Below are 24,432 nucleotides of genomic sequence, written 5' to 3'. Positions count from 1 at the left end.
TGGAGAGCGACTGTTTTGACACGACTGATGAAGCACTGACAGGGGCAGCTCAGCGAGATGCCGCTCATCCTGACAAGGCTGAGATCCAGCGGGCAGAGGGGGCAGGAGCTCTGCTGACTCCTTGTCTCATCCGGAAGAGACCCATCTCTGTTCTGCCTCCCACCCTGCCTGGGTCAAACACACCCATCCATCACCGCCCCTCCTCGTCTTCTCCCCGGGCATCTACAGCAGTATTTTGCTGCCATGTTTCAAACCCCCTGCACTCGTGGTCAATCGTCAGGGACGTTTGCAGTAAAATAACTGACATTGCATTGGCTGGTGTTCAGAGAGAAATGACGAGCTTAGCTTCTTCAGGAGGAGCGACATTCATTGTCTAATGCTGTTTGCTAAGATGTTGTAAACGTTCTTTCTGCAGCTCTTTTTGTCTTTTGCTGTGTGTGTGTGTGTGTGTGTGTGTGTGCTTTTTTTATTACTTAAAAAAAATAGTCTCATGTTTAGTCACACATCAAAAAGACAAAAAGATGTTGCAGATGTTTTCTACCTCTGGCAGCTTTTACACACTCACACACACACACACATATATTTGTGTGCCTAAACACAACTAAATATTATAAAATTTAAAAAGTGGAGAATGAAAATAATTATTAAACTCTTGATGCAAATGTTTTTTTATTTTTACATTTATTAAGTAAAAATGAAAGCAGCTTGTTGACACTGGAAGTCTCTGGAAGTGATGTGTGGTGGAAGTATAAATTCTTTTCTCTTTGCTCCTCCACTCAGCGGCACTCAACCTCCTTCACCCTCGTACAATCAGTGAAAGGTGACTTTGGGGGCAGGGGGTGGTGATGTCACTGACCCCCTACAGCATGATTGAAGCCTCTCAGTCGGACACTCAGCAGCCGACAAAACTGAAATTGCTGATTACTGCCTGAATAAGCAACAATTTGCCCGCAAAGACACCTTTTTTGTCCCAGGTGTGTTTTCAACCTCCTCCAGCCCAACATTGTATTTGCATTTGTCTGAACGAGTCTTTCACATGAGCAGCTTTCACACGTCCTTTCATTCTTTTCCTCACTGCCTCCTTTATTTGTTTTCTTCCTGACATTTTACCTTCACAGACTGGCAGCACCATTACCACAACCTGACATTTTAACATATGGCTTTGACATTTTAATGTATTATTGCAGGAACAGAGCCCCTGATTGTTCTTCTCGCCACAGAAACCGAAAGAGTGTTTCTATTAAACAAATAGCTTTTACTCTCCAAAGATGACGGAATATGATTTTCGGAGCAGCTGTTAATAATGTTTTTTACGTAACAGTTTACTACTTTGCCTGCACATCAACATTTCAACAGAGGCTAATCTGTCATGGCTGAATGTGATGAATCACACATGAAGAAGAGAATCAGAAAGGTTGAGAGAGGCTGCTGACCCTGAAAACACCGTAAACAATCCAGCTGGTTTCATTCATTCATTCATTCATCTTATCCCGCTTGCTCTAGATACGGGTCGCAGTTGTGCTGAAGACGATCCCAGCTGCCAATGGGACAACGTCAGGATACACCTGTACACATACAGGTACACATGAGTCAGCAGCTCATCACAGGACCACATGAAGGACAGACAACCATTCACACACATTCACACCTACCGGCAATTTAAGGAGACCAATTAACCTCAGCATGATTTTGCTGACCACTGCACCGCCGCAGCTAGTTCTGGTTCATTACAGCAAAAACTGCAAGTTACAACTGCAAGTTACAAGTTCTACGGTTCAGAATTTACTAGTAGTAATATTGGACTTTTCTAAATGTTGAAGGAATGTTGAATTTATAGCAGAACCAACACTGATTACTTTCACACTGCTTTCCATTAATTCCATTTTATTTGTATAGCTCTGTCACGTTGGTCAAGTCTGCCGGTGTATCATGCTCATGTCTGTCCCACATCCTGTTTTATTTTGAAAGTGTCCTGTTTGTCCTCATTCCTGCCGCCTTGCCCTTCCTCCCTCTGATTGCTTGATTTGTTTCACCTGTCCCCACTCACCCCTATTTAAGCTGGTCACGTCATAGTCTTGTTGCCGAATCGTTACCCTTTGTGGTCGAGAAAGCGCCATAGTCACAGTCTGTTTAAGCCTTTATCCCGTGTGAGTATCTGAGTTCTCTTGTTAAGCCTTTCATAGCCATTTGTTTTCATAGTCAATCCTTAGCCGTTAGCTTTGCGATTTCTGTTTAGCCTTCCCCCCAAATTGTCCCTTTCCCCGGCTCGGGTGATTTTCAGTTCTTTTCTTATCCTGTATGTTTGTTCACCTCCTTAGTGAGTGTCGCTTTCTGTTCTCCCCTCCTTTTGATTCCCTTACTTCGTTCAGAAGTCTAGCCTTTTGTGTGATCCAAATTGTTAATAAACTTGTAATTTTGGTCCTCTGCATCCGGGTTCTGCGCATCCTTCTGCCGACGTTACAAGCTCAACATAACAGTTACAATTCTCTCGATGGACTTCACAGTCAATACAATACAACACTCTCTGACCTTTAGACCCTCAGTCAGAGTGAGGAAAAATACGGCCAAAAACCCCTGTAATGGGAAAAAAGGCAGAAACCTCAGAAAGAGGGATGGGCAGACCAGCAATAGGTGATGAATGTACAGACAATGAAGGTACTGAGGTGAAAGAAGAAATATTTAGCTCCTGAAAGCTGCGAAAGAGTCAAACAGTGACTGTCCGTCCATGTGTCCAATCGTTGATGCCGGGTGATGAGGATGCTGTCCCACGGATCCTGGCAACGGAGGAGAGTTGGTCATCCTAAGATCGGTAGACCCGGAACTAACAGCAGCTCCAGACTGGATGGCATCAAACCACTGGGAGAGAGATGGAGTGAAGCACCGATGTGAGTGCTCAGCTGGGTGAACCCACTAGGAGAAGAGGAATCAGAGGCTGCCCTGGGTGGATCGAGCTTAGAGAATCAATCAAGATCATTATCATTCATTCAGGCTAAACAAGAACAAAAAACGGACCTGTAAGTAGTTCAATGACACGTTTGTCTCCAGTAATGTCACTGATTATTCTTAATTACTTGATGCCATTACATGTAACTACACTGACAGTGTGATACGGTAGATGGGTTCATTTTAAAGAGCTTTAATACTTCAATACCAATTTACATCATTCACTGACTCACACTGTTGCACCAGCTGCTGACACATATTTACACACACATTCACACAAAGATGACGCAGATGAGTGATTCATGGTACTAGAAGCATTACAAGAACCTCCTTCAGCTAAATATCTGTTAAATTCCTTGCACAAAGCTTGAGTGAAAAAAATAAAACCCATCTCAATCATTCCTGTGTTCCAAGTTCTGGACACATTTTTGTATCCGACGAAGCATCACCCTCTTTAGGAAACGGTGGATCCTCTGTCAGCCATCATTTAATCTTCAATAGTTTTCACAGAGAACGACGGAGGAGCTGCTGAACCTACAGAAGCTTCTGAGTACATTTTGACAAAAAGGCAAAAATATTTCACATCTGCTCTGGATGTAAATATCCACCTATCCGAACATTTGCAAGCAATCAGATTGCAAGTTTGTTTTTATGCATTCATGTTAATTCCTTGATCGTAACACTGAATACCTTCTCCCAGTGGACAGTAGCAGAGGAAGAAGCCTCCCTCAGATGTCTGTGTATTATTGATGAGGCCAGTGTCAAACTGAGCAGTGTCTGATCTGATCCAAGCGGCCGCTGACCTTTCAACTCAACAACGATAAACGTTCTGGCCATTTTTTTTTTTTGGCCCCCAGGTCTGAGTTCCTAGATCAGGTGACAAGATCAACCATTTTCATTTACCTCATATTTGAGGCATTGTTGCTTCCCGACCCTAACATATTGTGCTTGTTTCAACCTGCTCCGTAAGAGAAGGAAGACGGACAAACCATCCAAGCAGCAGTTTTGTCTTCCGTGGCCATCGGCTGTCAGTGTGTTTGATTACGAAGTGCGTGGTGGTTCAGCAGGAGAGCAGCACTTCATCAGGAACTAGGGGGGAAACAACACGTCTTAAATCTTTGTTACTGTCTCCTCCTCCTCTCCTCTTTCTTTCTTCCTGCTTACTGCACACTTTGTATGTCCCTGCTGCCGGACGCTGGAGTAACTGATGATTCCTGCAAGAAAAGAGGAGAAACAGGGTCGACGTATTTTACCTTCTAGTTTACTGAATCACAATAATAAGATGGCAGCAAAACATGCATGAACATAGACAAACACACACACACACACACACACACACACACACACACACACACACACACACACACACACACACACACACACACACACACACACACACACACACACACACACAGTCTCTCTGATCTCTGTCTGTAACAGCTTTTGCATATCTGGTAGCAGGGGTGAGGGCATTGGGGGAGGTGAACCCACACCCACCCCATCACAGGTCCAACTCATAGAGACAGACAACCATTCACACTCACATTCACACTTACCCCAAGTCAATATGCATGCAAACTCCACACACAAAAGCTGGAATAGAACCTTACACGCTCACTGTGGCGTATCGTGGCCTTTCAAAGATTAGAAACAGGGAACTATGGAAAACATAAAAACTCCAAACATTGAATACATGAACATTCTCACTATGTACTTGGTAACACAATACTGAAAGCGCTGTTGTTCCATTGCTGCTCTAACAGTATATATTTGTGTCTCGAAGGTAAATGTTGCATAATCACAATCCGTCTTAAAGATCATTAGGGAGTTTGATATATTTCAGCGTCAGTGTGTTGTGCAGTCGCTGTGCTCGCTAATGTGCACGTTCACTTAGCTCAGTGAGGCAGCGCTGCAGTGACAGATTTAAACACTCAGCAGGCCAGCGCTGATGTCACTGGCAGAGGTGGAGACACAGCACAGTCGACGGCTGAGAGAGCGATGAGGCGTCTGGTTCATCAATGACAGCAGTTTGCTAAGTGAGACTGAAATACGGCCTCCTCTGCCACCACGGCTCTTCTGTCACCATCGTTTCTCTCTCTCTGCTGCTTCTTGTCATTAATTTTCAGTCCTGGCCAATAACCATCTGCCTGTATCTGTGTGTGTGTGTGTGTGTGTGTGTGTGTGTGTGTGTGTGTCTGTTAACCACATGGGTGGACGAAGACTCTTAACTTGAATATATTTCATCGGCACTGCCTGACTTTCAATCAGAGTTAATGGAAGCGCTGGCCATCGTTCAGCTCGGTGCAGCTCGCTCCTCTGCACAATTACTGCACCACATGAAGTGTGTGCGCACACGACACACAAACACAAGCTGCGAGTCAATGCATACTCTGTGAATGTGCTCTTTCGGTTTAAGTCTCATTTTATATTGGAGCATCTTGGTGCTTGCTGCATTAAAGTGTTGTAACATGCCTCATGACTTGCGATAATGTGAACTACTCGTAACTTCCTTTTTTCCGATTTCATGAATTCTTAATTTTTATTACATAATACAAGTTACACATATAAGCAAAAATAAAATGGGCAAGGGCAAAAGGCAGAGTTGTGCAGTGTCTGTTCAAATAATAGCATCATCACTAAAAGTCATCTGAAAAATTAAACCATTGCAGAAATATAGAGAAACAGTGTTGCATGTTGAAACTTTAGAATTTCCTACCTTGTTAAAGTTTGTCAACATAATGGATGTACTGTGTTGGCAAACTTTAATTCGTGTTCAACATTCTTCTTTTAAAAATGTGAGGAATAGCAGAAAAATGTGCACTACCGTTCAAAAGTCTGGGGTCATCCAGACAATTCCAGTTTTGTAGCTTCTCTAATCAACAGTTTTCATGTGTGCAAACAAAATTGTGAAAAGATTTTCTAATCACCATTCAGCTTTTAACATGATCAGCGAACAAAATGTAGCATTAGCACACAGGTGGAAAAGGCCTCTGTAGGTGTAGGTAGATATTCCATTAAAATCAGATGTTCACAGCTTAGAATAGTCATTTACCACATGTCTAGACCAGTCTGACTCATTTAATGTTGTCGTCATTGGAAAAAAAAAGCTTTTTTTTCTCAGTGACCCCAAACTTTTGAACAGTAGTGTATATTTTCAATTATTAATGTTTCTATGGTTATGTAATATGATGTCATCTAATTTTGCATACATGAAAAAAAACCCTGATTCAGCATCAGTGTGCAAACCAATAATTTGATATTAGCCCCTTGTGACACCCGACAGGACATGCTTAAGTGTAACACCTCTGATTATAATGATGAGAGCTCATCTCTTGAACTACAGTCATGCTGCATGGAGCAATAACAGGGGAACCACTCTCAATTTTTCCTGCAATTAAGCAGCATCGCTCACTGTCAGGGAGCTGAATTGTGAAAGCGCTCCATTAGTGGAATTACAGCAGCTCCACTGTGCTGCAGGGAGAGACGGGGAAACAAGGCCAGTTAATGAACTTAAACTGGTAAGCTATCAGTTATATTAGGTCTTTTGCAGGAAACACTCACTTTGTGCACTAAAGCAGAGTCTGAAAGCCCAGACATCACTTACATCTCCAATAAATGTAGATACTGAATCATTTTTTTCCATAAATATGTGCTGAAACAGCAGTTTCCTAACGGAGCTTAGCTGGCTTAATATGGTCTATAAAATGTTAAGTGAGGATGGACAATTCCTACTCTGAAACCCTGCTAGAATCATATGTCCAAGACACGAGCACTTTGTTTTCAGATGAATCTCTTTTTGGATTCTCCCTCCAGAGGGCTCAGGTTTGTTTGCTTGCACCCAAAAATGAATGTAAACAAATGAGTTGTCCACTTATGAATAACATTCATGCAGCGGAAATTGCTGGAATCGCATCATGATGTTCTCCGTGCATCTAGATGAGTGAGTGGCTGGTTTTATCGAGATATCCCAATTGATTGTATAATTACATTGTCAGTGTCAGACTGCCGTACAGTAGCTCAGGTAACAAGAACTACATCAGTCTGATTCGAGCCAACAGACCTATGTGTTAATAGTGACTAACTATTGCTGCAGATCATCCATTACACAGATGACACGCAGCTCTCTGTGGGCCTCTGACTGCAGCTCAACACAGCAAATTTAAAACAGATGAATAGTTAGACGACCAAAAATAATTCACCTTCACAGAGACAGAACAGTTCTTATATCACCTAACATCACAGATCACAATGCCTCCTTCAGCTACATCTGTAGACTGTGAATGGAAGCCAACACACTCCCAAAAAACTATTCATACTCACAATTGCTCGCTGGGTTTTTTTTGTGGTTTGAACATTTTGGGTTCAATAAATATTGTGTGAAAAAGAGGATCTGCACACTTGCATGCAGGTATCTTTAATTAACCAAGCTTTCAGTCAAAGGACCTTGATTAGGGTAACAATTGAGAAGGTCCTGTGACCGAAACCTTGGTTATTTAAAGATACCTGCATTTATCCAAGTGTGCAGATCCTCTTTTTTGTACAATTTACACAGTGTTTTCTGGGAACTTGGCATATTCTGGTTGTGAGCGCAGTGTTTTTCTTCCGGGTTCAATGAAACAAATCTGGAATATAGAACATGAATAAAACAAGTCTGAAATGGACTCTTATCCATACAATTTTGTATAATCTACAAAAAATAGCTGTAGTCCAGAGGTTGTTGTTCCACAAGAGTGGAAGATTATGGAACAAGAGTTCCATAAATGACCACAAGAGGCTCATCAGCTCATTCAGAGTTTTAATCAGGACCAAAGATCAGAGCTCTTCCTTCCTTCTGACTGGACTGACTGTTCTCCCCTATTCAGTTCAGAAACCAACCGATGTCTCTGACAGGTGAAACATTAATAATAACACCAATAGTCAGATCACAGTCAGCGTGTTTACATGAGAAGTTGCCTCTTCCTTCCTCTTCAATTCACAATTAAAATGAAATCCAATTTAAAATGAGCACGTAAACACCTAATTATGGATGAAAATGGTCATTCCGAATTAAGCTTAATTCTGCAGTAAGTGGCTGGTTTATTTTGTTTTTCAATCCGAATTGAATAATTCCCTGATCATGTATTCATTCCTTCCTCTTTTTAATTCCGGTCTTTCTTTCTATGTAATAAGTAGTGTGTAGGAACTGAAACTAATGTGTCAGTGGGCTGAGGTAGAGCAGTCATTGAACACATTGTGATTGTTTGTGGATTTTTGTAACAGACAGAGCGAGAGAAGAGAGACGGAGCGGGACACAATCACCGACATGGAACTCTGCTCCAAGTCTCTCCATCCATCCATCAAAACAAATCCAAAGAGGGTCCTAATAATATGATCCTCCATGTTGTTTCTAAGAAAGTTAGTTTGTTTTCTTCTGGTAAACATAAATAAGTGAAGACCCCTATCCAATCAGAACCCTTCCCAATCCCCAGACCTTAAGCAGAATTGAATAAAGACAATCAAACATGTTTTCCATGTCGACCTAAACTAAGAATTGGATTTTGCATGTAAACTCGAAAGAATTCAGAATTCAGAATTATAAAACATGATGTAACCGTAGCCAGTGTCAGTGATCTTACTAAGTGTGTAGCCTGCATGAAAGCAGCAGAAATGACCTGGTGTGCTGAGGTCAAAGTAAAGTGGCTGGTGAGTGATAAATACCTCAGGTCACCTCGTGGAGCTGGATAATGGCTCCGGCTGAACGCAGAGTCTGTACATGTCCGATCAAACACTTTACAAAGTGGATGAACGTCTGTGGAGCAATCACACTCTCTTATCACCTTCATCACTCACACTGAACGTTCCCTCAATACAGAACACCTCTCTGTGTTTTTCCGAGCCATATGAGCATCATCTATCCGTTTTCAGAGTTTTTCCTCTGCCGCTGCAGCTCTCGTGTGTGTGTACAAGATGAGCAGCTGTGTGCTACCCGAATTCAATCCACGGAGACCCAGACATCAATAATATCAGTGGAGCAGTTAGCAGCCTAAAGATATCAGTATTGATCTCCTCCTTAGATTCAGCTTGTTTGGACTAGGAGGACAAATAGCCTGTCCGCCTGCCTGGAGGAGCCCATTTCATTTACCCACAGACTGTTACATCTGATGCAATTCACATCATCAATGTGGATGTGCTATTAATAATTCCATTTACTTCCATTCATTCCATCTCTAAATTGTATTTTTCAAACCTGCGGACGAACCCAACAGCTTCCTGTTCCTATGGGTTGTCAAAAAGCCCCGATTGGAATTTTCATCACATTGATGGAGGTTACTTTCTCCCTTGATCAGTGAGAAGAGCTTCCTTCCTTTTGGAAGAGAGGGGTTAGTCAATGCTGTTTCTATTTTCTACCATTCTTTACTCGTTTACTTGATCTTTGTCCAAACGTGGACTGAACGGGCAAGCGCCTGCACACCAGGCCTGGTCGAGCTGTGCATGCAAATCGTGGCATTTCTGAAACATTCTTTGTTCAATTATGAAAAAAATAACCAGAAGTGAATGTTTGCAATACTGTTCTGTATTGTGGTCATTCTTGATAATCAGAAAAGTTAAATATTATCATCATTTCTTGATATCGTTTCTCAAATATGATTTTTTATATCAGTCAGATCATACTGGTCATTTTTCTTGGCAGAGGTTAAAAAGTGTTTATATTTTCATAATACATGCGATTTGTATTTGAAATGTAATCAAATAATAATAAAAAAATACTCATAATGTTAAGCAGTTTTCCACAGCAAGTAATGATGTTCTGTCTGAAAAAAACTCTGCACACTGTAGACTGAAGATTTATCAGTGAGCTTCCTCAGCACTAAAACACCAGCACACCTCAGCACCCTCGGGTGAAGAGCAGTGCTGAGCAGCAGAGCCAAGAAGCTGCGTATCTTCATACTTTGTACCAGTGGTATCAGGTGAAGTGGAGCGTGTTCCTGTGCTCAATGAAAACTCCCTGAAGTTGTTTTTTTTAACAACACAAAGCTTTTTCTGTGTCTTTATTACACATCCTCTCCAGCGTCTGGTCTGGTACTGAACAGACACCGATAATAACATGTTATTGCTGGAGTCGGTTGTTGGCAACTCTACGTGTTGTTTTCACTCAGTACTGCACCAATTGCAGCAAAGTTCCCGTGAATGAGTTCCAAAGGTGAAAAAAGGTGCAATTATCCTTTAATACTGGTTTCACAAAACCAAACACCTTTAAAGTTTTCATATTTTCAACATATGAAACTTGATCGTCATGGCAGCCACATTTGGGCTCCATGTAGTTAACCTGTAAAATGATATTTGATACCTTATTACATTTCATTTCAAGCACCATAACCATTGAATATCTGGCAGAACCACATCTGGTATTCCTACTGTGTCACAGAACCCTGTGAACGCCATCCTCGTTCTGGGTCAGCCTTTGTCCCACAGAGCAGACGCTTTTGTACAGACGGCTCCACTGCGGCTTTGTCACTCGGAAACTTGATGTGAGTGTTGTTTTAGTTGCCTCACTGTCTTCGGGGCTTTATCCATTTAGTTCTCCACTCACCCACCCACCCCCAAACCAAAGCCCAGACAGCGACAGGTCGTGCACTCTAGTTTTTATGTTTCACTCATAGAAACATGTGGACAAAGAAGTTCCATCACAGGATTTATTTTTACCAGCAGAAAAATCACTGCGACGTCTGTGCCCCCACTGCATCAGTCAAGAAATCAACCACTGATGCAAATTGTGGCTGTCTGTAAACTGAGTGTCCTCAACCCAATTCTGGAATCGAAACCTGAAACTGAAACCCACTAAAATTTGGTGAAATTTTATTTTAAAAAATGAATACAAGCCCCTCCTCCATATAACATCTTCCAAGGTTTGCCCAAGATGACCCAAGATGACCCAAGATGCGCAGACCAACATCTTTAAAAGAATGTTTTAATGAGCACACACATGCACTCATGTCCAAAGAATGTTTTAATGAGCACACACATGCACTCATGTCCAAAGAATGTTTTAATGAGTACACACACACATTTGTCTCTCTGGAGCAGGACTGTTTAAGTACAACCATCCTCAGGGTTCAGGGAGCAACAAACTAAAACCCGGGGAACATGAGGAGCACATGGAAAACACAATGGCAGGAGAAAGGACTGACATGACACTTCCATGAAAAAAGACAAAGCAACAAGACCCAACAGGAGCAGATCCAAATGGGAGCAGCTGATTTGATAAACACAAGGATGTGAGGGAGTACAGAGAAGTGGGAACAAGCCACGACTGAACAGAAAGGAAATCAGCCAGTTACAGGTAGACAGAGTACGACATGTGAATTTCAACCAATGTGATATTGATTTGATCAGTCTCAGAGGTAAAGGCCGTTCCTCAGCGTTTGGAGGGTGCTCCGACCTGTAACAGGCCAATGAATTGGTAAGTGGGTTAGCTCATGTTGGATTCAATTATCATTCCCCATTCGGAGCAGGTAATCAGATTACTCTCTGCTGCTTCCTGTACACGGTGGACGGACACCGGCATGAGAGGTGCAGCAGAACTGAAAGTGCAATTTGTGAAATGTGTCTTCTTCTTTCACACTAACTGAAGAGTCAGACTCCCCTAAAAATGAAAAGCTGCATCTTTATGAAATGTATCAAGGCAGTGGCGTCACCACATCCAACTATACATTTGAGGACATTGTTCCTCATTTATGTGCATTTATATGTACATGTATATGTATGCCATGAATAAAACGGATCTTACCCAAAATAAGAGCAGCTGCAGAGAACATTCGAGAACAGTATATTTCCTGTAGTTTCCTCTCCCGCTCTCTGTTTCACCACTGGCTGAGGCCATCCACATGTAGCCTTGGATCTGCTGGAAGTCGCTCATGTGGGCGCATGTGAATGTTCAGACACTGAGCGTCATGAACTGTTGTGACTTGGTGCCAAACAAGCACAATCTGACGGAGAGAGAAGGAGGATGCACTTCATCCATCAATGACCAATGGTCACGTGAAGGTCAGGGGATCAGTGGTTGTCCTCAGTCATTTCTCAGTGTTTAATGTCAGTCAACCAACCTGATTCATGAAGCGGATTCTAAACAGAGCAGGAGAGATTCTGATCAAGTCCACTCGTCTATGGACTGATTATCATTGATTTCTTACTGAAGTCAAAGGGAAAGAAGATGGCAGGTTCAAGGAGAATCTGTTGTGTGTTTGAATGAAACAAATCCTTTCCATGGCACACACGCAAATACGCATGTACGCATGCACGTACACAGCCTGGAGCTGCACTCAAAAACAAAGTCCAAAGCAAAAAGCACTTCATCATTTGTGTCTGAAAACAGGAGCTTTTATGTCGACGTTGTGTAAGTGCAGTTCCCTCGCTGTGGGTTCATCTGTCCCCGTATCTATGGAAACAGCATGTGCCGCCTCTAATTAGCTGTGTGTTGGCCACTGGACGCCACTTTCTCTGGTTAATCAATCAATTATTAATTGATTTGTTAATAAGCAATGTGTCTGTTCAATTAATTATAGCCTCGTGGGAATCACCCAGTTCGACACACTGTTTTGCTTATGTCATCACAGACGCACACACACACATACACACACACACATACACACACATACACACACACACATAGCTGCTGAGGATGCAGCCCCAAAAGGCAGAGCAGAGAAGGATGAGTATCTGTGTGTGTGTGTGTGTGTGTGTGTGTGTTTAGACAATGTTTTTTTAACGTATTTTGTTTAATGTGTTTGCATTTGTTTTTAATGTAAAACATGCATATACATATATTTTCCATCTATTTAACTGTCTGTTGTCTATCTATCTACAGCTGCCTTGCGTGTGTGTATTTTTTGCGTGTGTGTGTGGTATGTGTGTGCGTGCGTGCACCTGTCATACGTCAATCTTTAAACGACAGTGTCGCCCAGCAGCTGAGCCACGACATTGTTAGGCTGATGAATGTTTCCGTCTGTTTGCCAGCAGCTCGTATCACTTCTCATCAGCAGGTGCCTCGTACCTGGAGAATGTTTGAGAAGATGTGACTGGACAGACACAGTCACAAATATTCCAGCAGTATGGATTCCATGGATCCTACCCATATTATTTTACATAAGATAACGTACATTGAGTTCATTATATTACATCTTTTTTTGTTGTTTTATAATTGCTCTTTATTAATCTTTATGGTATTGATTGAAGCTGCTAGAACAAATGTCCCTCAGGGAAAATCAGGGAATAAACTATTTTAGATCCTGACTGACAGGATCCTGACAATCGAGTGCAGGAAAGACAATTGCTCTTTTCTTCAACACCAAACTGAACACCAAGCTGAATCCGTGACAAATGACGACAAACTGCTCCGCCACTGCTTCGGTCTGGTTCCTGACCCTTGACAGTGATTAATGACTCGTACAGGGGTTAACTCACTCACAGACCTGTGATATCATCCAAGCTGACAGCGCACCTGTCTGAAGGCTTTGTTCGGATCTGATCCAGAGCACAGGCCTCAGTGTAAACCGCATTTCACTGTCAGAGAAAAGGGCCTTCAGGGGAACGTCACTGTGCTAATAATGCAGCAGACGAAACCACGTGAACAAGGTCTGTGAGACATCATCATCGTTTTGGATTGGAGCCACAGCGTACCTCTTCTCCAGTTTACTTCTGCTGCACATCGGAGGACGCTTTCTATTCTATTGTATAGTATACAGTAGAATAGAAAGTACTGTATTCATCCCATATGGAAGAACACACACACACACACACACACACACACACACACACACACACACACACACACACACACACACACACACACACTAGTCTGCTGCTAGAAATGCTGCTGCTGTAATTAATATTCCCGTCCACAGGGGTGCCAGCATTAATAAAATGTGCTTCTGTTAATGGAAGCTGTGTGTGTGTGTGTGTGGTGTGTGAGTGTGGTGTGTGTGGTGTGTGTGTGTGTGTGTGTGTGTGTGTGTGTGTGTGTGTGTGTGTGTGTGTTTGACTACAGTCTTGTAATCAGTACCTGTTGTGGAAGGACGTTGCTGCTCATTCACAGTTTGGAATGTGTCCACTCGTCAATCTGATCAGGTCTGAAGTTTCCACACAAATGTTCTCGGAGGGCGGGGACAGAAGATGCTCTCAGATCAGACGCAAGCTTTAGTGATGAGTCATGTTGTCGGGGACAAACTGTACATTACATCGATGTCTGAATAGTATAGTGCAGGGGGTCCAAACCGGTCCTCGTATAGTGTTCCATTGTCTCCACACACACGTGTAAACCATGACTGCGTCTTTGTCAATATAAGCTTTTTTTTTTTTTTTTGAATGAAGTCACTGGGAGTTACAAAGTCAGACATTTGATACAACTGGAACGCGCCAACAGTCAGACAGATCTGAGAGTCAGTCCAAATTCACTAAAACAGCTGTGACAAGATCTAACATGACTAATTCATGTATTCATGTAACACTGAGATCATCTCACTTCACTCCTGTTAGAGGGACGTTTCCTCTTGTTCTATCATCAAACATCCATGTTTCACACGACCTGGAAGTCAGCATATTGACAGATGCTGTTCATCACATAGTGTCACTGTGTTCCTACATCTGAGTCATCAAACAGTTAATAATCATCAAGGCAGGTAGAGATATATCAGGATCATCCCCCCGATCTGCTCCGACCACTGTCTGCCAGTGTGCTACAGGTCTGTGTGCTCTCAAACAAACATTTTAACAATTTAAAAATGTCCTTTCTCATGCACTGGTACTGGTACTGTAGTGCTTCACTAATACCAGTTATTATAATTATAATTACTATTATTATAACTCAGCATGCATGTGTGTGTGTTATCATTGATGAAGTTTTAAAAAATGATGATGATGTTTGTTAGGTGAACAGAGGCACGTGGTGTGGGTGTAAGGTTAAAGTTTAAATTAATTTAAAAATGTGTATGCTGTGCAAAACAGTAGCCTGGTGGGCGGAGCCTGTGTGAGCTCACACTGCGGAGCACAGGAAACGTCTGGCCCTCCCGTTCATGTCTCCCTCCTCCTCCTCCTCCTCCTCCTCCTCCTCCTCCTCCTCCTTTTCTCTGCCTTCATCTTGAGAAGTGGAGCACTTAGCCTGAAGTGAATAATGACGATGACGGCGCTCCAGCCTGGCCCTCCTCCGCTGCCCTTATTGAAAAAGCCATAAATGGGCCGAGATGTTCCACTATGAATTATGGTTTTCTCTCTGGTGAACCTGGAACCTTTTGTTCTTTTAGTCATTTCAAGTCTTAATGTTCGTTTCATTTTTATCCTCCAATGTGTTTTCTGTAGCTTTCTCATCCGGTCTTTATAATACTTTGTTCTGGTTGTATCAGATGTCCAAGGTTGTAACTCTCAGTGACATAATTTCTGTGTGAAAACCGAGTGGTTTGCCTCCCAATTTCACCAAAACGCAGCTGTTCTAGTTGTAGGTGTGTAACCAACACATTCAGTGGTGAACTACAATGTTCCATTGACACCAAATAGAACAGTTGGCCAATGAGTCCAATGAGCTGCAGTGGATGAACGCTGCTACAGGAAGCTGAAAGCTAAAGTCACATTGACACCAGCTGCTTCCTGATGTCGGTGTAAATCATAGCCAGAAAACAAAATGTTATTTATGTTTGACGACTTCGAATGCAGCTTTAAATCACAGCAGTTATTAAAAGTTCAAAGCGTTCAGGGAATACAGGATCAATCAATGAAACATTTAAGTTCTTCCAATCACACACTTAAGGTTTTGTCGTTTAAGTGAGAATAAGTCATGAGCAGTGCCGCAGGGCTGAATGTGTGTGTGCGTTTGCTCATGTGTTCATGCCGCTGACGTCGTTCAGGGAATTCTCTGTCGGAGGAGGGTGTCAGTTCACGGAGGACAAAGCTCGAGCGCTGGAGCTTGTGGCGCCGCTTTCGGGGAAAGAGGCACACGTGTGAGAGGGAGTTCAGTAGGAGGATGTGGCACAACATGACACAGAAGATCATGTTGAGGACAATTACTTTTATTCAGGACAAAAACGTGAGAATGAATATCCACAACTTCTCTTCAACGCACTGTGTTCAGACACCAAACACATGCCCGTTGACAGATCAGGCCTGCCACAAGGACACAGGGTGGTGCTCACAAACCGACGAAAAGACATAAAATAAACAAAAGAAACCATCCAACACACAAACGAGGAAAAGAACTGACAGAAACAACTGAGACCATTGAACTAAGGACACAAGACACAAACTCAAGAGAATCAGAGCAAACGCAACACATGAGGGAAAGCCGGCAGTCTCATCTCATCCATCCATCCATCATTCATCCATCATCCATCCATCCATCCATCCATAATAACACTAAATAATATACAAGAATATACTTCTTATTTAATTTACCGCAAACATGAACATCCAAACAATCAGGTTCAACACGCACGAACGCATGTGCACATACATATACACACGTCAGACTAAATGTGGACTTTACACTTTCTGTCACCTGCAGGCAGATCAAACGCTGTGGCAGGTTTGTCGGACAGCGACACTGGTAATTATTGTCTCATCCGCTGGATGAGGACGCCATCGATGTGCAGATGTGAACGATTCACGTGTGGTTCAAACTAAATGAAACCCTGGTGACCAATGATACACAGTATGTGTGTAGTGTGTGTGTTCAAGATTTGGAGTATTATATGTGTAAAATGTTTAAAATAACCATTAGTATATACTTCTACCACTGGTTTGACTGTAGTGTTACACCTGAACGTATGATGGTTTAATACTTGATATTTAATTTAATGTTATGAAAAAAATGTCATGAAAGTTCAGTTTCCTTTTTGACAATGTCTCATTTCAGCTGTTACACACAAACATAATGAATCACTGAAGAACAATATGCCAGAAGAGGCTTTAATTTAAATGCAGCTTCATGCTTCAATACGTCAATCAAAATGGCACTTCTGAATCTTAGAACTGTCAAAACTGTCCAGAGCTGTCAGGTGCATGCACACACACGCACACACACACACACACACACACACCACACACACACACACACACACACACACACACACACAAAAACATGCTCACACAGATCACTTTATAATGCAACGTCAGATTTCTCATTTTGAGCCTCTGCTTTTGGTGCACATCAACTGTGACTATATCAAATGTGTGTCAGATAGCAATGAAATAATCAATAATACATATTTGACGGTTTGAATTTATTGCATTTATATTTTGGATTTTTAATGATTGTATTTATATTTTAAAATTCAATTCAATTCAATGGTAGAAGTAGTACTGAGTATACACAGAACACACGGAATCTGCTAAATAATATAATTTATTCATTTGACCTCACACACGACATATACTCTTATACACAGTGTTAATAAATAGATATCTGTAAGTCAACGAACCAATGCTGCATTTAAAAGTAGACTTACTTCTTCTTTTTTTTTTTTTTTTTTTTTTTGGTTTACACGTACCACACAAAAATACACCGTTGCTGAAATTTACATTGAGCCACAAGTGTTTTCTTGTTGTTCTGGTGTGTGAATGGCCCTTTATGAGGCAAACTCACTCTGAGGCTTTTGTCTGATGAGGAATATCGTTTACATTCACATAGACGGTCCCGCTGACATGTTCTGTATTTGCATCCCGCCAGAGCTCCCACTGTTCAGCTCCAAGCTGAGGTTGATTCATCACGTCCACAAACGTTCCCAGTGAGATGAGGCAGGTCAACATGTCTGACTGTTCCAAACCGGTAGCGCTCCCGACTGCATCCTGCCAGCCATTTATCAAAGTGGTCAGTTTTTCAATTAAGGCGAGTCTAGATCAAGTTACATAGACACACACAGCAAGTACAACACTTCTAACAGGAGATAAACACAAAGTAGACAACGTTATCAGTTAACAGTGTGAACAACTACTGCACGCATTCCCCTTACAGGTCATATTCTAGTTTGGAAAGTACACTCGGTGTGATGATCCTGCCTGAACACTCTGTTTCCTCTGCTGTTTTATTTTAAAGCTACTTGCTTGGTATCTGTTCTACAGAGAGACTTGTGTGTCCTTTCCTGGTTTGTGACGTCAGGGAATTTGTAAGTGAAAATATTGATGCAGGTGCAATTTATCACTGAATATTAGAAACCAGCTGTTAGAAACTCGTATTATTGTTGTTTTTCCTGTTGTTGTTGTTGTTGTTGTTGTTGTTTTTACCCTTTTGCAGCATTAATCAAACGTCCTGATGGCAGATTGATTGGATCAATAATGACTGGTGCTGCCTGTCACCAATTCTGGGAGGAACAATCATTTCCTGTCTCTGCTAACCTGGCTATGACTGGCCAGTCAATTGAATACACATGCACACACACACACACACACACACACACGACATAGGCCTATATTTGATGTACTTTATACTTGACATCAGCGGTAAAACTACCAGGGTCACAACCGTGGTAAGAGGATGTGAGATAAACGTGTGATGGTGGCGCACAGGAAGACTGTTTGGGAACCGGCATTGTGCTGTACGCAGGTGAGATTTTTTAAAAACCTGCAGTCGTGTTTTTGATTAATGTCAGTGGGAGGGAATTTGTAGGTAAATGGACTTGTATAGAATTAAAGAAGCTTCTCAGAGGAGTGGCAGAACATCTTCCAGCAAACCACCAGTCCAGTTCTAAGCTTATCTTGTAATAAACACAGCGCTGTAGCTTCAGCGCAGAACTCTTATTTCCATAGTTGCAGGAAAGAAAAGGAAGTGGTACGATTATTATGTCATTGCACCTGTCTAGGTTACATGACTGTGATCTTTGCATCTGCTTAATTGTCAGTGTTGATGCTTAGTCACTTTAGTCAGTGTTGCTGATGCTGCTGGAAGTTCAAACACAGACACATCTCAACATTCGAAACAGTTGAGAAACATTCATAGAATATTAAGAAAACAAGTAAAATGGTATAGTTAAATTAGTCATTAGAAATCATTACACCGCTGTTACATTTTAAACAGGGGAATTTGTGATTGGAACCGATTTAATTTCCATCATGCCTCAAACACACGTGATGTCACCTGAGCGGGATTGGTTCAGGTTGGTTCATAAGGAAGTCGAGAGCATTTTTTATAATCAGGGGTTTGGAACATAGACAAGTTAGACATGGATACAGCCAATGGGGACTGTAGTTAATTCTACATAGAGCTATCTATATAGAAAGGGTGGATGTGGGGGCTGATTGGAAACTGATGGTAAAACCATATGGGCCACAGTTAAATATGCCAGATACTACCACCACCAGCACCACCCCCACCCCCGACGGGTGTGATGGCCTGAAAGGAAAGGAAAAGGCCTAACGATGGCGAGCATAAGTGCAATTAATTCCTCAAAAAGACTGTGTTTGCAATGTGTTGATATAGTGGGAATAATCAATAGAAGTAAAATGGAAATCCAACTAGTGTGTGTAATCATAAGGGTTCTGGGTGATCAACTGATTTCTAGTCCAGTTTGCTGAGACCCAAGAGCTGGGTCAGATCATAGCAGCATCATTAATTATATCCCATAAAAGCACTGACTACAACTTGCACATTCCATACAACGTAAACTGTCTAACATAGATTCCAAAAATATTATTGCTCTATTCATGAACACACTCTCTGCAAAAAGAAAATAAAAAAAACTCAAGCATTGCCTCTTTGTCACCAGGTAGGTTTATGAGCCTCTACATAAACACACAAACACTATTTAGACAGACACAATATTGCACTATTGTGATTTACTTACATCTCCTGCTCAAATAATTGTTTTTTTGCCTGCAGTATTCATTGTTCATTGTTCCCTCCAAACGCTATTAGCAGCAATTTCATGATTGCAGTGAGACTGATCCTTTACAGAAAGGATTTTTTTAAACAAATAACCACACACACAGAACACACACACTGGCACAGAAACGAGTATGGTTTGGCTCAACAGCTGATTGATGTTATAACGCCAACAACTCTCCAAAAGAAGGAAATCAGGTGCTCCTCAAAGTCAAGGAAGGATCCTTCATGGACCATCATGTCCCCCCAACTCAAACAACCCAACAGATGTATGCCAACACATAGTCGCAATGCATTGTGGGTATTCAGCCTGAAAAAGTACCAGGTTTCTTCTAATTATTAGCAGAATTCCTCCTTTTAGACAAGGGTTCAGGTTTGTTCAGGTGTCACACTGTCTCACATAATTTGAAGACAGATCACAATTACCTGAAAGAAAACCAGCTTATGTCTGTGAAGGAACAAGTCATCCAGGTCATAGTCCTGTGGTTAGTTTCCCGTGTTAAAAACTACATTCGTTTCCTGAAATCACAAGAGGACACCGATTTTACTACCTTATCCTGTGGGTTCATTGCTGTACAAAGGACCAATGGGGTTATTTTCTGAGGGAGGGCCTTCTCTCAATGACACTTCCAATATCAGGAATTCTTGTATTCTCCCAACGACACAAAGGCATCCTTAGGACGTTTTGTGGGATTGATTTGAAGATGTAGGACGTTGACTGAAAGGGTTTGAATCACACAAACCCGCATACCTCCCAGCGTGTTCCATTCTGTGTTATCTGAATTTCTAGAAGAGCCTAGACCTTGTAGGTGCTGACTTGGAGGGACCAGGCCCGACCAACGAAGAAGCATCCTTGACTGTGAGAAACACCTACAATGTCAACAGCATGAAACACACTTGTGGAATCGCATGGATGCCAAAGCAGATTTGGTTGTTTTGGCTTCCAGTGTGGCAGTAGCAAGTTTCCTGAAGAATGTAGATGCCTCTTTGACTCTTTCCTCTTCTTCAAATTCTTCCGTTCTAGTTTTCTTTGTGCCTTTCGTTGCCTAGTTTTCATTGTGAAAAGACTCAGGACTCGACGCCCCCATCGTCACTGAGGATCTCTGTGTTGGTGAAGGTCCCTTGCAAGTGATGCGCCCAGGGCCTGTTTGACAGGCGCTATCTCCGAAAGGATGATATTGTCATGGTTTCCCACCAATGTGGCCTTGTCCATGATCTCCTTGCTGTGCTTGGACACCACCGCATCAAAGAAGTCATACTTGTGTGACAGCAAACCGCTTTCAAATAGATATTTTGTCAGGTAAGAAAGGCCACGTTGCCAAAAAGGACGCCACCATGGACACAGACTTGAAAGGGAACCTCTGCTGGACAAAGTGTTCTACCACTCCAGTGAGGTGGTGGATCCTCTCTTGGTTCACCCATCCCAGGGTAGTAGATGAATGGAGGGAGTTTGAGGTATGGCTCCCCTCCGCCAATTCTCAGCAAAAGCCCAAAGACATAACCGGCCACGGAACCATAGGTATTAGTTCCTTTCACAAATAGCACACTAAGAAGCTGGGGGAAGATGATGACATAGACCAGGTCTGAGCTCAGGTACCACAGGCCGTACTGATCCGGTTAACAATGCCATGGCCGTGGCAAGAGCTCCGAAGACAAAGATGGTGAGCCGCATCACCCAAACAATCTCACGATCTGAAGCCTGGAGAAGAGAGAGGGATGGGAAGATAGAAAGGGGAAAGAGACGTACAGAAGTCAAGGACAAGTAAAGGACGTATAACAAGGAAAACATGGAGCAGCCATTAGAGGCTAACTTTAGTATATGGACAAGCTCAAGTGTTTGGCCACAAAAGTGTTTGGACGAATTGAACTTTGAACTGATGCTGGCACTTGAGGAGGAGTTAAGGTAGATGGTATTGGTGATCTGACTGATACTTGTCTTGTGTGTGCAGATGTGTTGGTCTGTGTGTGTTGTAGATGACCCACTTACCGACTGGCGAAAGGCGAGTTGATAGATGTTTCGCGCGAACATGGAGCTGGCTGAGAGAATGGATGAATCTGCAGGACGACATGACGGCGGCAGACACGGCCCCGAGACCAAAGAAGGAAATGTAGGGAGGGCACAGATGCTGAAGCACGATGGGAAGGATCATGTCTGATTGGTCCTTATCTTTGGGTGGGAGGGCTCCGTAAGAGGTCTGGTTCCAGTCTGCAATAGGAATGGAATTGATTCGAGAGATGGGAATATTAAAAGGCTGCTTGTTTTTCATGATTGTTTCCGTGTTTATTTATTTCTAATTATTGAAATAGTAATATAACAACAGATTATACCAGAATATAACAACAGCAATAATAATAATAACATAGTCATCTGTATTATTTGTTATTACTTGTTTTCTATCTTATTTTATTTTTACTTTACTTTTTATTTTACTAATAGACCATACTTAAGTCATAAATATTTAAGACAAATAGAACTTACACTTAAGTAAAATGAAAGCTCAGCACAGATGAGTAAGAAAAATTCTTCAGATGTCTGCAGCAGATAAGATCGATGGAAGACTGAACTGTTTGTCATAATCATAGGGTAAAATAACTGTAATGATGACTTAAGTAATCAAGGTCATTAGAAATGATAGATCTCATTGACAACATCATGGCCATGCACTGCTGATGCTGGTTCATAGTCCCACTACGAAATACATGCGTCAGTACTGAACAACACACTATGTAAATTAATTGGCTTTCAATTGTAATTTCGTTAACAATCATCAGCCATTGATTCTAATGAGGCCTTTTGCAGTGATTCATTACTAGTGCACACTAATGTGGCCTTTTCAGAAGATTAGTCCTGAACCACTTATTGGATGAAATATTGATGAACGCTACAGGCAAGTGTTTCATTCCATAAGCAATGACAATGTTCAAAGTCTAGAGAGTAGTACACTCCTCAGATGTGTTTGATTGAAGTGATACTAGCTGGTTCCACAGTAAAGGTGTTCATCACTACGATGTACAAATGTTCACTGGTCCTTGTGTCGCCAGGCAGAACTGAGAATAATGTCAACCCGTCCCCCCTGCTCATCAACATTCTCCCATTCATTCCCTCTCAAACTCTCTGAAATCCTTCTTTTCCACTTCGTACTCGTTCTTTTCATCCAGCACTTGATTAGCAGTTTTACATGAAACATCTTCAGACAGACTGAACTAATTAGCTCTCCTTCAGATGTAATATTCACTCAGTCTACATGGGTCTCTCCTTCGCTTGTTGCGACAGGATCCTTCTGCTGCTGTTTTACCCTCCAGACACCGAAGGCAGCTGCATTTACACATCTGACAAAAAAGGAAAAATCTGCTGTGGTGTAAACAAACCCGACATGGGCTCGTGTTTCCTTTGATGGCACACGTTTCTGTTTGGATAAAGGATCACATTCCTGGATGTTTCTGATGTCTTGTGATGTTTCATTCACACGTTTATAATTGTGTGTATTGTGTTTGGACATGGATTACAGTCAAATATGTACATAAATATGTGTGTGTGCTTGTGTGTGTGTGTGTGTGTGTGTGTCCTCCAGCGAATGAATTTGCAATGAGAGAAGGTTACATAGAAACCATGAACAGTTTTTTTTTTTTTTTAATCATTAATCATTAAATGTAACTGCTGTTACTATTGAGAACACGGGATATGCATGTTAATTTTTTTCCCACATTTTCTTATTTAACACACTGGTGGATGTGCATAGTGGATGTGTGTGTGTGTGTGTGTGAGTGTGTGTATTTAAACTATTTAGATGTGATTTTGATGTGGACACTTATATTTCATTCATCTTTATTTAAACTTCTTTTATACATTGAACATTTTAGCAAATTTTATTTAATTTGTTCTGGCATTTTCCTCTGGGACACGTGGAAATTAAAATCATTTCAAGATGTTCTAATGATAAATTGAAGTACTATATATTTCTTTATAGCACTTATTTTTTCTACACACATTCCAGGTTGTTAATACTGTAAAAGGAAAGTTCATTAACTATTAACATTTCCATCATGTACTGTTATGTACATAATATACCTTATTCACACTATAACAAAGGGAAACATGTGGAGTTGTTGTTATTTGTAGGTTATTACTGAGTTTCTTTTACTGGTCCAACCCACTGGAGACCTCAACTGCCATGAGTTTGACCCCTGCACTAAAGGAATGATGTACTGGATGACCCTGCAGTTGGAAGAAGTACAATTACTATGGCAGCTATTCGATCAATACTGAGTCAATACCTGTCTGTCTTTACTTTACAAACAGAGATAAATGTCTTGATATGTCTTTATTAACTGGAAAACACCAAAGGAGTTTTTATATATATGTGTACACACACACACACACAGACACACACACACACACACATATGAGAACGAAACATGGTATTTCCGATTTATGACGGCTCTTTGACGGCTCAGGTCAGGGTGAAGGTAAGTTTATGGGGGTTTTAGTAACGGCTCGTTGTAAATGAGAGTGTGTATTTATTTACCGGTGGATGCCCCTATAGCTCCTATGAGGGACCCGAGGGCACGGCCATGACCAAGCAGCCGAAGGCGGCGAGGAAGGAGAGGACCTGTGCGTAGGTAGCTGAAGAGGCAGAAAGAACCCGTTGAAA

The 24,432-nt window shown here is 41.8% G+C and overlaps 1 pseudogene; it reads right to left on the bottom strand.

The window, feature by feature from the left end:
* Positions 1–20,848: 20,848 nt before the first annotated feature.
* Positions 20,849–24,426, bottom strand: LOC144741544 (high-affinity choline transporter 1 pseudogene; annotated as a pseudogene).
* Positions 24,427–24,432: the final 6 nt, after the last annotated feature.

This window comes from Lampetra planeri, unplaced genomic scaffold (genome assembly GCF_965212315.1).
Source record: "Lampetra planeri unplaced genomic scaffold, kcLamPlan1.2.h2 scaffold_595, whole genome shotgun sequence".
NCBI lineage: Eukaryota > Metazoa > Chordata > Hyperoartia > Petromyzontiformes > Petromyzontidae > Lampetra > Lampetra planeri.
This window is presented reverse-complemented; position numbering and strand designations above follow the sequence as displayed.